Genomic DNA, 10335 nt, shown 5'->3' on the forward strand with positions numbered 1-10335 from the left:
CGGCTTGAAGCCACGGACCCGGCTTTGGCTGCTAAAGCTGAGAAGCTACTGAAGCCGTGGAACCAGCTTTAGCTGCTAAGGCCACGAACTTGGCTTCAGCCCCTGGAGCCAGCTACAACAGATAAAACCGCAAGCCCGCCAACGACCGCGCGAACCCAGCACCACTCCCCCTACAGCCGATTGCAGTCTCTAGTTTGCAGGAGAACCTGGGAACAGAGTGGAAAGACTTGAGAAGCGTGGACACCTGCACTGAGTGGGAAGGTTGGTCACAAGTGCTGTCTGGAAAACAGCTGAGGTAACACAATTCTTAGGACAAACTTTTGCAGAAATTCCAAAATGGTGATTGGCCAAGGAAGGTGGTTACCATGGTAACAGTATAAACTGTTAATCAGGTATAAGCCTCGGAACCACTCACAGCGCCACCTGGTGTCCAGAAACTATATTGCACTATGAATATATTCCTACGAAAGTTGATCCCTACAGCAGACATACAGATAAATATAGGTATATTTCTACACGCGAGAATATTTTTGTAGTTGGTGCCTTTTTTTTTGTTTTCGTGGGTTTTTTTTGTTTGTTTTGTTTTTGTCTGTTTTTTTCCTCACCATTTTCTTAGAGGAGATTTTGATAATTTTTTATTATTACTTTTTATATAAATATATTTTTTATTTCTATGTCTTCTAATTTTAATTTGTTCTTCCTTCTCATTTAACATTCCTAACAACACCACTTTTTTCTCTCTTTTTTTTCCTTTCTTTCAATTATTTTATGATTATCACTATTTTTATTGCAGTTGTTCTTATATTGCTGTTGTCGTGGCTGTTACCTGTATGTCTATGTGTTTCCATCTGTCTCTGTATCTATGGGCCCGTGTGCCTGGTAACCTTTGTATCTGTTTATTTGTTCATTTGGTCTCAATGAGCTTGGTGTTACGACCTGCAATTCTGAGCTCCTAACACTCCCCTCCACTCTCACTCTGTGATCTAGAGACCAGGAGTCCAGATTCTTGGGTGAACTCTCGAGAGGTGTAGAAAGGACATGGACTGCAGTTGGCCAGTGCTGACTCTGTAGCAAAGGAGCGAGAAGATGATGGTCGGCTAAGAGGGAATTACACTGGAGTGGTGGTGCCCCGAGGTGCAGAGCAACAGCCATCTTCAACAATAACAAAGCCCACCCCCAGATATCCCATAGGCTCTCCTCCTGTCTTCCTGGGAAACCAGATGAGACTGAGCATCTTCTCAGATGGCAACCACCATGGAACAGACCTGGGACTAAAACACAGGCCCCGTGAGTAAAGGGTTTGCCTGAGGTGGCACTGACCTGGGTGGAACACGGGGACTAGAAAACACACCCGCAGAGCTGGGAAACTCCCAAGGTGGGGCTGATCCAGAGGACCGCTTGACTGAGCCTAAGACGCACCTGGCCCTCAGGGAATCACCAGCCTATAGACAAAGGAGGCAAAGAGGCTGCAGCTGACAACTGATCATGCTGCGAATATAAACCCACAGGACTAAAGACAGGGCCTGAGGCACAGGTTCTGGGAACTCAAATCAGCCTCTCCTCTGCAGAAGAATCTAGCAGGGTTAGAAACAAACTCCCACAGGTTTGTTCCATTCACCCAGTAACATAAACTAAGGGTGGGGCTGGAACTGAGTGAACACCTCCAGCCTCCATCAAGTGCCCAAGGTTGACAGGCCACACCACCCCCTGCTGGATAAAGACAGAGAGTAGTGGCCTAGACCAGCAGACACAGACTACCCTGTGACTTAGGCAGGTGCAAACCCCTGGAGTATCTACTTACTGCAGACAACTGACTGGGTCACAGCCCTGTGGGGCTACCAGCGAATGGGTGTGACAGAGCTGCAAGGTGAGGAAGGAGGCATCAATCTTCCCAGACAGATCTATTTACTGGGTGGCTCTTCCTGACTCCACGCAGCACTGGAGCAAGCCATATTAGAGCAGTCACCAGACCCCTGTGATCCAGTTCCCAGGGACCTCTTGAACTCTCCCACCTGAGGCAGCTGCTGACTGAGACAATTTATTTGGACCTTTTGAACTAAACCACTCACCTGGGGACTATTCAGGTAGTGCCCTGGGTGTGTGGTTGTAGGAAGGTTTGATTTTCCTTTTCCATTTGTTGCCTGTGGTGGGTGGGGTGACTTAATTGCTGGTATTTCTCCACAGCTGAGACTTCAACCCAGAGTAACTGTTTCACTAGGGTCAAATAGAAACCAGCTGAAAACAAGACAGAACCACTTAGCCCCTCTACACCAAACAGGGCCCCAGTTTCTCAGGCCACAGCACTGTATGGGTCCTCGACAAAACACCAGGGAAGAAATCAAAGGGAGTAAAACAATCAAGGGGCGGAATCAGCGGAAAAACTCTGGTAACATGAATAACCAGAATAGATCAACCCTCCCAGGAAAGATACGGCAGATGTAATTGAAGATCCCATTCACAAACAACTGGCTGTGATGTCAGAAATCGAATTCAGAATTTGGATGGCAAACAAGATTAACAAAATGGAACAAGGAATTCGTGGAGAAATTCAAAAGCTGTCTCAAGAATTTAACGAATTTAAAGACAAAAAGACCAAAGACTTAGACACACTGAAGCAAGAATTTGCAGCCCTCAAAGATATGAAAAATACAGTAGAATCCCTTACCTACAGAATGGACCAAGCAGAAGAAAGGATCTCCGACATTGAAGATAAAGCCTTTGAATGCTCCCAGACTCTCAAAGGGGAAGAGAAATGGAGAGCAAAAATGGATCACTCTCTCAGAGACCTCTGGGATAACTCGAACAAGGCAAATATCCGACTCATAGGAATTCCTGAAACAGATGAAGTGGCCTCACTGGGCGCAGAGGCCCTTCTGCATGAAATTATGAAAGAGAATTTTCCAGACATGCCTAGAGAACCTGAAATTCAGATAGCAGATAGCTTCAGAACCCCAGCACGACTCAACCCCAATAAGACATCCCCCAGGCATATCATAATTAGCTTCACTAAAGTTAATATGAAGGAGAAAATTCTCAAAGCGGCCAGGCGAAAGAAAACTATTACCTTCAAAGGGAAGAACATTAGAATGACTGCAGATCTCTCTGCTGAAACTTTTCAAGCCAGAAGAGGGTGGTCATCAACGTTTAATCTCCTCAAGCAAAATAACTTTCAACCCCGGATCTTGTACCCAGCTAAAGTGAGTTTCATTTATGATGGAGAAATTAAATACTTTAATGACATTCATATGCTAAAGAAATTTGCCATAACCAAACCAGCTCTTCAGGATATTCTCAGACCTATCCTCCATAATAACCAACCCAATCCTCTACCACAAAAGTAAACTCACTCAGGAGATTCAACATGGGGATGACAATCATTTAAAAGATAGACATTACCTTATTTTGTTACATGGAGATGATGGAACTGGGTTATGCATAGATGAAAAAAACTGTTCTAAAAAACAAGCACACTTCAGTTAGGTGGGGGGCACATGTGGAGACAGCTTTCTGGTGACTCTGTGCTGTAGGAATCCTCAGTATTGTTGAGATGATGTAGCTGTATGAAACCATTTTGGTAATTTGGGCATTTGTTGAAATTGTCTTTTTACTCTATGCACATAGAAATAATGATACATACTCAAGGAAGATTACATAACAGAATACATGGCAGTTTTTATGCAGAATATTAAAAGAAAATAAATTTCCTCTCTTTTCTTATGAATTCTACCATGGTAGAAAAATTTGTAGCACTTATTCAATTACTCTTAATTTATTTCCTCAATGAGAACATGTCAGAACCTTTTTTCAACATTTCTTTAGTAATTATCAATTCTCCAGATCTTTGGGATTTCATAAATTCATAATCATACTTCCATGATTTTCTGAATTTTTCTTTAGTTCTGAACATTTATCTAACAATATATGGGAACATATTTTGTTTTAATGTAGACTTCAGCCTCCAGGAGAGGAAATATTGTGCTGTTTTTAGCACTTGGATAACACTTGGCTAAGAATAAATGTACTAAGTGAATGAATAAAGGAGTCCACTTTATACCCCACAATACTGAATGAACTTGATTTCATATGCTTTCCACAACAGGCAGAATATAACACGTATTTTTGTTTTTACTTTGAATATTAGAGCTTACATGGATGGAAGTCTAGATTCCCAAAACTTAAGCACCTTAAATCTTGCATAGAAACAGACGAACAAACAAATAAAAAAGCCATTCTAAGTTTAAAAAGAAGCAAAGCAAGTAATTTTTACATAAAAAAGTACCTAAAGTTTTAAGATTTATGCCAATATGGCAAGGAGTATGCTGCACTCTGTTGAACTTTAATAAAATCAGTATCTTTAGATAATATTATTTTATCTTATAAGGAAACAAGTAGTTTCCTAAGTAGCTCAAAGCTGATGAGACATAACCAGGTAACTCCTAAAGAACCAGTGAATGTCCTTGTCTCATCAAAGGTCATTCATTTTTCTTTTTTTTTTTTTTTATCATTCATTTTTCTAGAAGAGTTAGTGCCACAAAATCTCACATGAGGAAAGAAATACCACCAAAAATCAGAGTGAACTTATGTGCTTTCTGCTTTCTTTCCTGCTTTTGAGCACTTTTGAGATGAATATATATAGTTGCACTGTAAGAGACTGATACAGAAAGTAATAAAAGACTGCAAATCTAATTCTGAAATAAATAGCTAATATTTCCTGGACAATTGTTATAGGCTAATCAATCTCTCAAATCTCTAAACTGCGTTTAATACTTACATAAGCCCGAAGTGCTATATGTTAATTTTAGCAAGTATTATAAGGGGCATTAAGAATTGTGCCAAGGTCTCACTCTAGAAATTGGCAAGACCTTTCTGCCTTACTCCAGGGCCTATTCTCCTCGTCCCTACATCAACTCACCATTATTTTTATTCTGAGCACCCAGGTATAGATCAGTGTCACTAGTAATTCTGTGTACTATGGTGTTTTAGATGTTTTGTTAGATTATTTTCTTTTGTTGTAAAACTTTCATTGTATTCATTACAATTCCACATTCTACATGTCTCAAGAGGTAGCACAAGGTAGTAACAAGCAGCAGTGGTGAAGCATATGGTTTAATTCTATGTCAATAATGAGCTTTGTGATGGAAAAATATATGTCTAAAATCCTCTGACATGGAAGCCTTGTAGTGGATGATTGCCAAGAGGCATTAGTTGTTAATAGTATTAGATTTTCCTAGTGTATATTACTTTATTTTTCATCAGGAAATAAGGTAGAATGGGGACCTTGGAAAATAAAGTAGCCGAGTAATAACTTCTGTGCAGCTGGGCACAGTGAGAGTGGCAAGTAAAGACTCTAAGCATCTCTGGCTGGTGGGTTTTGCTCACTGCTGCACTGCTCTCACTGCTCCAAAGGGAAGCCAGTGAGAGACTTCTGGACCCAAGGAGGAGGACAGATGTCATGGAAAATCTGGCAAGTTGTAGGTGTGTTTGTTTGGTCAGAGGCTGCCTGCAGCTGTACCCATAGCAACAGCGAGACTGCAAGCAGAGAAAACCTTACCTGTGGGCTGTTTTGGTTTTTTGGACGTGGGCACTCGATTGAACTGTCTTGGGAGATCTTGGGCTGGTATGTGCAGATGACTTCGTGCATCATCTGGGGCCCTGGACTGAGATGCTGAGCCAGAAAGGAGCTAATATTGTTCAGCTGTGGGCTGCCCGCACAGCTGCTGTGGGAGAGCTGCCCCTGTGGGTTGCAGCACAAAGATCAGCTGGGAGACCTGAGGGGAGTAATCTAGTGACTGAGCTGCCCAAAGGCAGGGACTGAGACACTGGGCAAGTGCAGAGATCCAAGTGGCAGATTAACAGCCTTGGTCCTCAGGGGCATAGTGGGAGTCTGGACTTGACGCACTAGATAAGCAGGCAGCCACACCAGGAGAGATCTCAGGGATAAACACTTTCCTTGGAAAGCTTCTGCTTGGCCAATGTTCATAGTTTGGAGTGTCTTTTATATGGGCTGAGGAGACTTTTGGGCTCCCAAGCCTGTGGTATTTGAGAGATCAGCAAAGGCCTCCATTCTCCATCTTGTACAGCTGTATCAACATTGTGATTAACATCTTATACTTCAGAAGATCACCTGTTGCCCAGACAATATTCAGCAAGATATATATATATACTGTTTGGTTCGTTGGTTTGGGGGTTTTGGGGTTTGGGGGGTTCTTTTTTTTTTTTGTTTGTTTGTTTGTTTTCTTAATTTCAACAGTTTTCCTTACCATTTTTCTTTTTATTTTCTTTTCTTTTTTGTTCACTATCCTAATTTAAATACAATCTTCCATTTTTGCCTTTTTTAACAATTAGAATTTCACTTTGCCAGTGTTTCTTCCCCTCTTATTCCCCCTCCCCGATGTTATCCCATAAGTGTTCTTGCTTGTTTGTTTTGGTTTCACTTATAGTATTTTTGGCTTTCCTCTCTACCTGGTGGAGGTGGGATACTGTGTCTGATCCAGCTGACAAAGAGCTCTTGACCACAAGGAAATCATCCAACCCAGCACTCTCAGAGGTTGGGGGTCTTTAAGGTTGGGTCATAGTACCGTACTACACACATATGTTACTCCTGTTTTTTTTTTTAAGTGCCTTTCTCCTTTTTGTCATTATTTGTTTTTACTCGCCCCCTCTTTTTTTTCAACCCAGCACCCCCAGAGGTTTGGGGTCTTTAAGGTTGGGTCATAGTACCCTACTACACACTTTTATTACTCCTGTTTCTTTCTTTAAAGGCCTTTCTCCTTTTTGTCATTATTTCCTTTTATTCACACCCTCTTTTTTCTCCTCTTGTTTCTTTTTTAAATCTTTTTTTCCCTTCTTGCTCTTCAATTTTCTCATCCTTCTGGGCCTGTACCAAAATAACTCATTAAAACTTTAAAGAGCAAGAAGAATTGAAAGGATAATTAGGGTAAGGAAACAGATATAAAAAAAACACTCATTAAGAGGAATCAGCAGAAAAATCCTGGTAACATGAAATACTAGTCCAGAGTAACCCCTTCTAGGGATCATGAGGTAGCTACAGCAGAGGACTCCTCCTATAAAGAAATGTTAGAAATGACAGAAAGGGAATTTAAAATACAGATGATGAAAACAATGAAGGAAATTGCTGAGAAAGTGGAAAACAAACAAAAAAAAAAAAAGAAGAAGAAGAAGGAAATTGCTGATAAAGTGGAAAATAACCAAAAGGAAATCCAAAAAACAGAATCAAATATAAGATGAACAATACAAAGAATATAGAAAGGATATAGCAGAGCTGAAGGAACTGAAGCAGTCAATTAGGGAACTTATGGATAGAAAATATCAACAACAGACTAGATCATGCAGAAGAAAGAATCTCAGAGGGAGAGGATAAAGCTCTTGAGATAACTCAAATAGTTAAAGAGGCAGAAAAGAAGAGAGAGAAAGCAGAATGTTCATTGACAGAATTATGAGACTCTATGAAGCATTTAAACATATGAGTTACAGGTATCCCAGAAGGGGAAGAAGAATGCCTCAGAGGAATGGAAGCCATTCTAGAGAATATTATAAATGAAAATTTCCCTAATATCACCAAAGATTCTGACATAGTCCTTTCAGAGGAATATCAGTCCCCTGGTCACCTCAATTCAAGTAGAGCTTCTCCAAGGCAAAGTAAAGATGTTGTGAGCTAAAGTCAAGACAAAAGTAAAGATGTTGCAAGCTGCCAGGAATAAGCACCAACTGACCTACAGGGGCAAAATCATCAGGGTGACCATGGACTTCTCTAATGAAACTTTTCAGGCCAGAAGACAATGGACATCTGTCTTTAATCTACTTAAACAGAACAACTTCCAGCCCAGAATTCTATATCCCACTAAGCTAAGTTTTAAAATTGATGTAGAAATTAAATCTTATTGATATGCAAACTTGAGAAAATTTGCCACAACAAGACCACTCCTACAGGAAATATTTCAGCCTGTTCTACACACTGACCATCACAATGGACCTTCAGCAAAGCAAACACCCAGAAATTAAAGGACAAAACCTAGTTTTCACAATGATACAAAAGACAAAACTAAGCAATGGACTTTCACAAAATAAGATGAATAGAATGCTACCACACTTATCAATTATCTCAGTAAATGTCAATGGCTTGAATTCCCCACTGAAGTGGTGGCATAGATTGGCTGATTGGATTATAAAACACAAGCCATCTATTTCCTGTCTGCAGGAAACACACCTCATGTCAAAAGACAAATTAAAACTCAGAGTTAAAGGTTGGAAGTCAATTTTTCAGGCAAACAGAATTCAGAAGAAAAGAGGTGTTGCAATCTTATTTTTAGATACAGTTGGATTTAAAGCAACTAAAGTCAAAAAAGACAATGATGGTCATTTCATATTGGCCAAGGGAAAAATAAAACAAGAAGATATTTTAATTCTAAATATTTATGCATCCAATTTAAATACTTCCAGATTCTTGAAACAGACCTTCCTTAGTTTGAGCAATATGATATCCAATAACATCATAATAACAGGGGACTTCAACACCCCTCTCTCAGAGCTGGACAGATTCTCTAAGCAGAAATTAAACAAAGGTGTTAGAGATTTAAATGACACCCTAGAAAAACTGTGCTTGATGGATGTATATAGAACACTCCATCTCAAAGATAAAGAATAGATGCAGAAAAGGCATTTGATAACATTCAGTGTACTTTTCTAACAAAAACACTTAAGAATATGTAGATAGGTGGCACATTTCTTAAACTGATGGAAGCCATCTATGTCAAACCTACAGCTAATATCAGATTGAACACAGTAAAATTGAAAGCTTTTCCACTTAGAATAGGAAAAGGCAAGGATGTCCTCTATCATCACTAGTGTTCAACATAGTGCTGTAAATTCTAGCTGAAGCAATTAGATAAGAGACGGAAATAAAGGGCATCCAAATGGCAGTAGTGAGTCCTTACCTATCAATAATAAGACTGAGGCTGGGCATGGTGGCTCATACCTATAATCCTAGCACTCATGAAGGCTGAGATGGCTGGATCCTCTGACCTCAGGAGTTCAAGAACAGCCTGAGCAAGGCTGGATACTGGCTGGGTATGGTGATGGGCAACTGTAGTCTGACCTACTTGGGAGGCTGAGGAAAGAGGATCACTGAGCCAGAGAGTCTGAGGTTGCTCTGAGTTATGACACTATGCCACTCTAGGGCAATGGGGTAACACCATCTCAAAAAAAATAAGATTTACTATAAATAGATTACATCCTCTAATTAAAACACATAGAGTGGTTGAAAGCATGAAAAACTCTGACTATAGGCCACCTACAAGGAACTCATTTCACATATAAAAACACACAGACACCACAAAAAATTTTTTAAATACCATACAGTTGGAAATAGAATGCAATACAATAATAAAGGGGACTTCAACACCCCACTTTCAGTAATGGACAGATCATCCACACAGAAAATCAACAAAAAAATCAGAATTAAACCACACTCCTAAATGGTCCTAACAAAAATTAATAGAAAATTTCATTCATCATCTACAGATGGAACATTCTCCAGGATAGAGTTTAAGTTAGTTCACAAAACAAGTCTCAACAAATAAAATTTAAAAAAAAATTGAAATTTTAAAGTATATTTTTAACCACAGTGGATAAACTAGAAATCACTAAGAAAAACTTGTATAAATACATAGAAATTAAGCAACATGCTTCTAAAAATGAAGAAATTAAGAAAAGATTTTAGGGCAGTGCCTGTGGCTCATAGGAGTAGGGCGCTGGCCCCATATACTGAAGGTGGTGGGTTCAAACCTAGCCCTGGCCAAAAACTGAAAAAAAAAAAAAAAGTGACTTTAAATTTTTTTGAAACAAATGAACATAGAAACATATCATACCAAAACCTATGGAAGACAGCAAAAGTAGTAATTAGAGGAAAGTTGATAACAATAAATGCCTCCATCAGAGAAGCTGAAAGACTTCAAATAAACAACCTAATGATACATCTTAAGCAAGAATAAGCCAAACTCAAAGTTACTAGAAGGAAATAAATAATAAACATCAGAGAAGAATTAAATATACTAAGACTTAAAAAAGTACAAAATATCAATAAAACAAAAAGTTGTTTTTTTAAAAAGATAAACTAAATTGATAAATCTTTATACCAACTTGGAAAATATAGAAGATTCAAATAAATAAAATAAGTATCAACAAATAGAATCCTCAAAGAGCTAAAAATAAACCTTTCATTTGATCCTGAAATCCCATTGCTAAATATCTACTGAGAAGGGAAAAAAAATCATTTTACTGTAAGGACATTTCACTAGTATGTTTATTTCTTATAAG

Source organism: Nycticebus coucang, chromosome 20 (genome assembly GCF_027406575.1).
Source record: "Nycticebus coucang isolate mNycCou1 chromosome 20, mNycCou1.pri, whole genome shotgun sequence".
Lineage (NCBI taxonomy): Eukaryota > Metazoa > Chordata > Mammalia > Primates > Lorisidae > Nycticebus > Nycticebus coucang.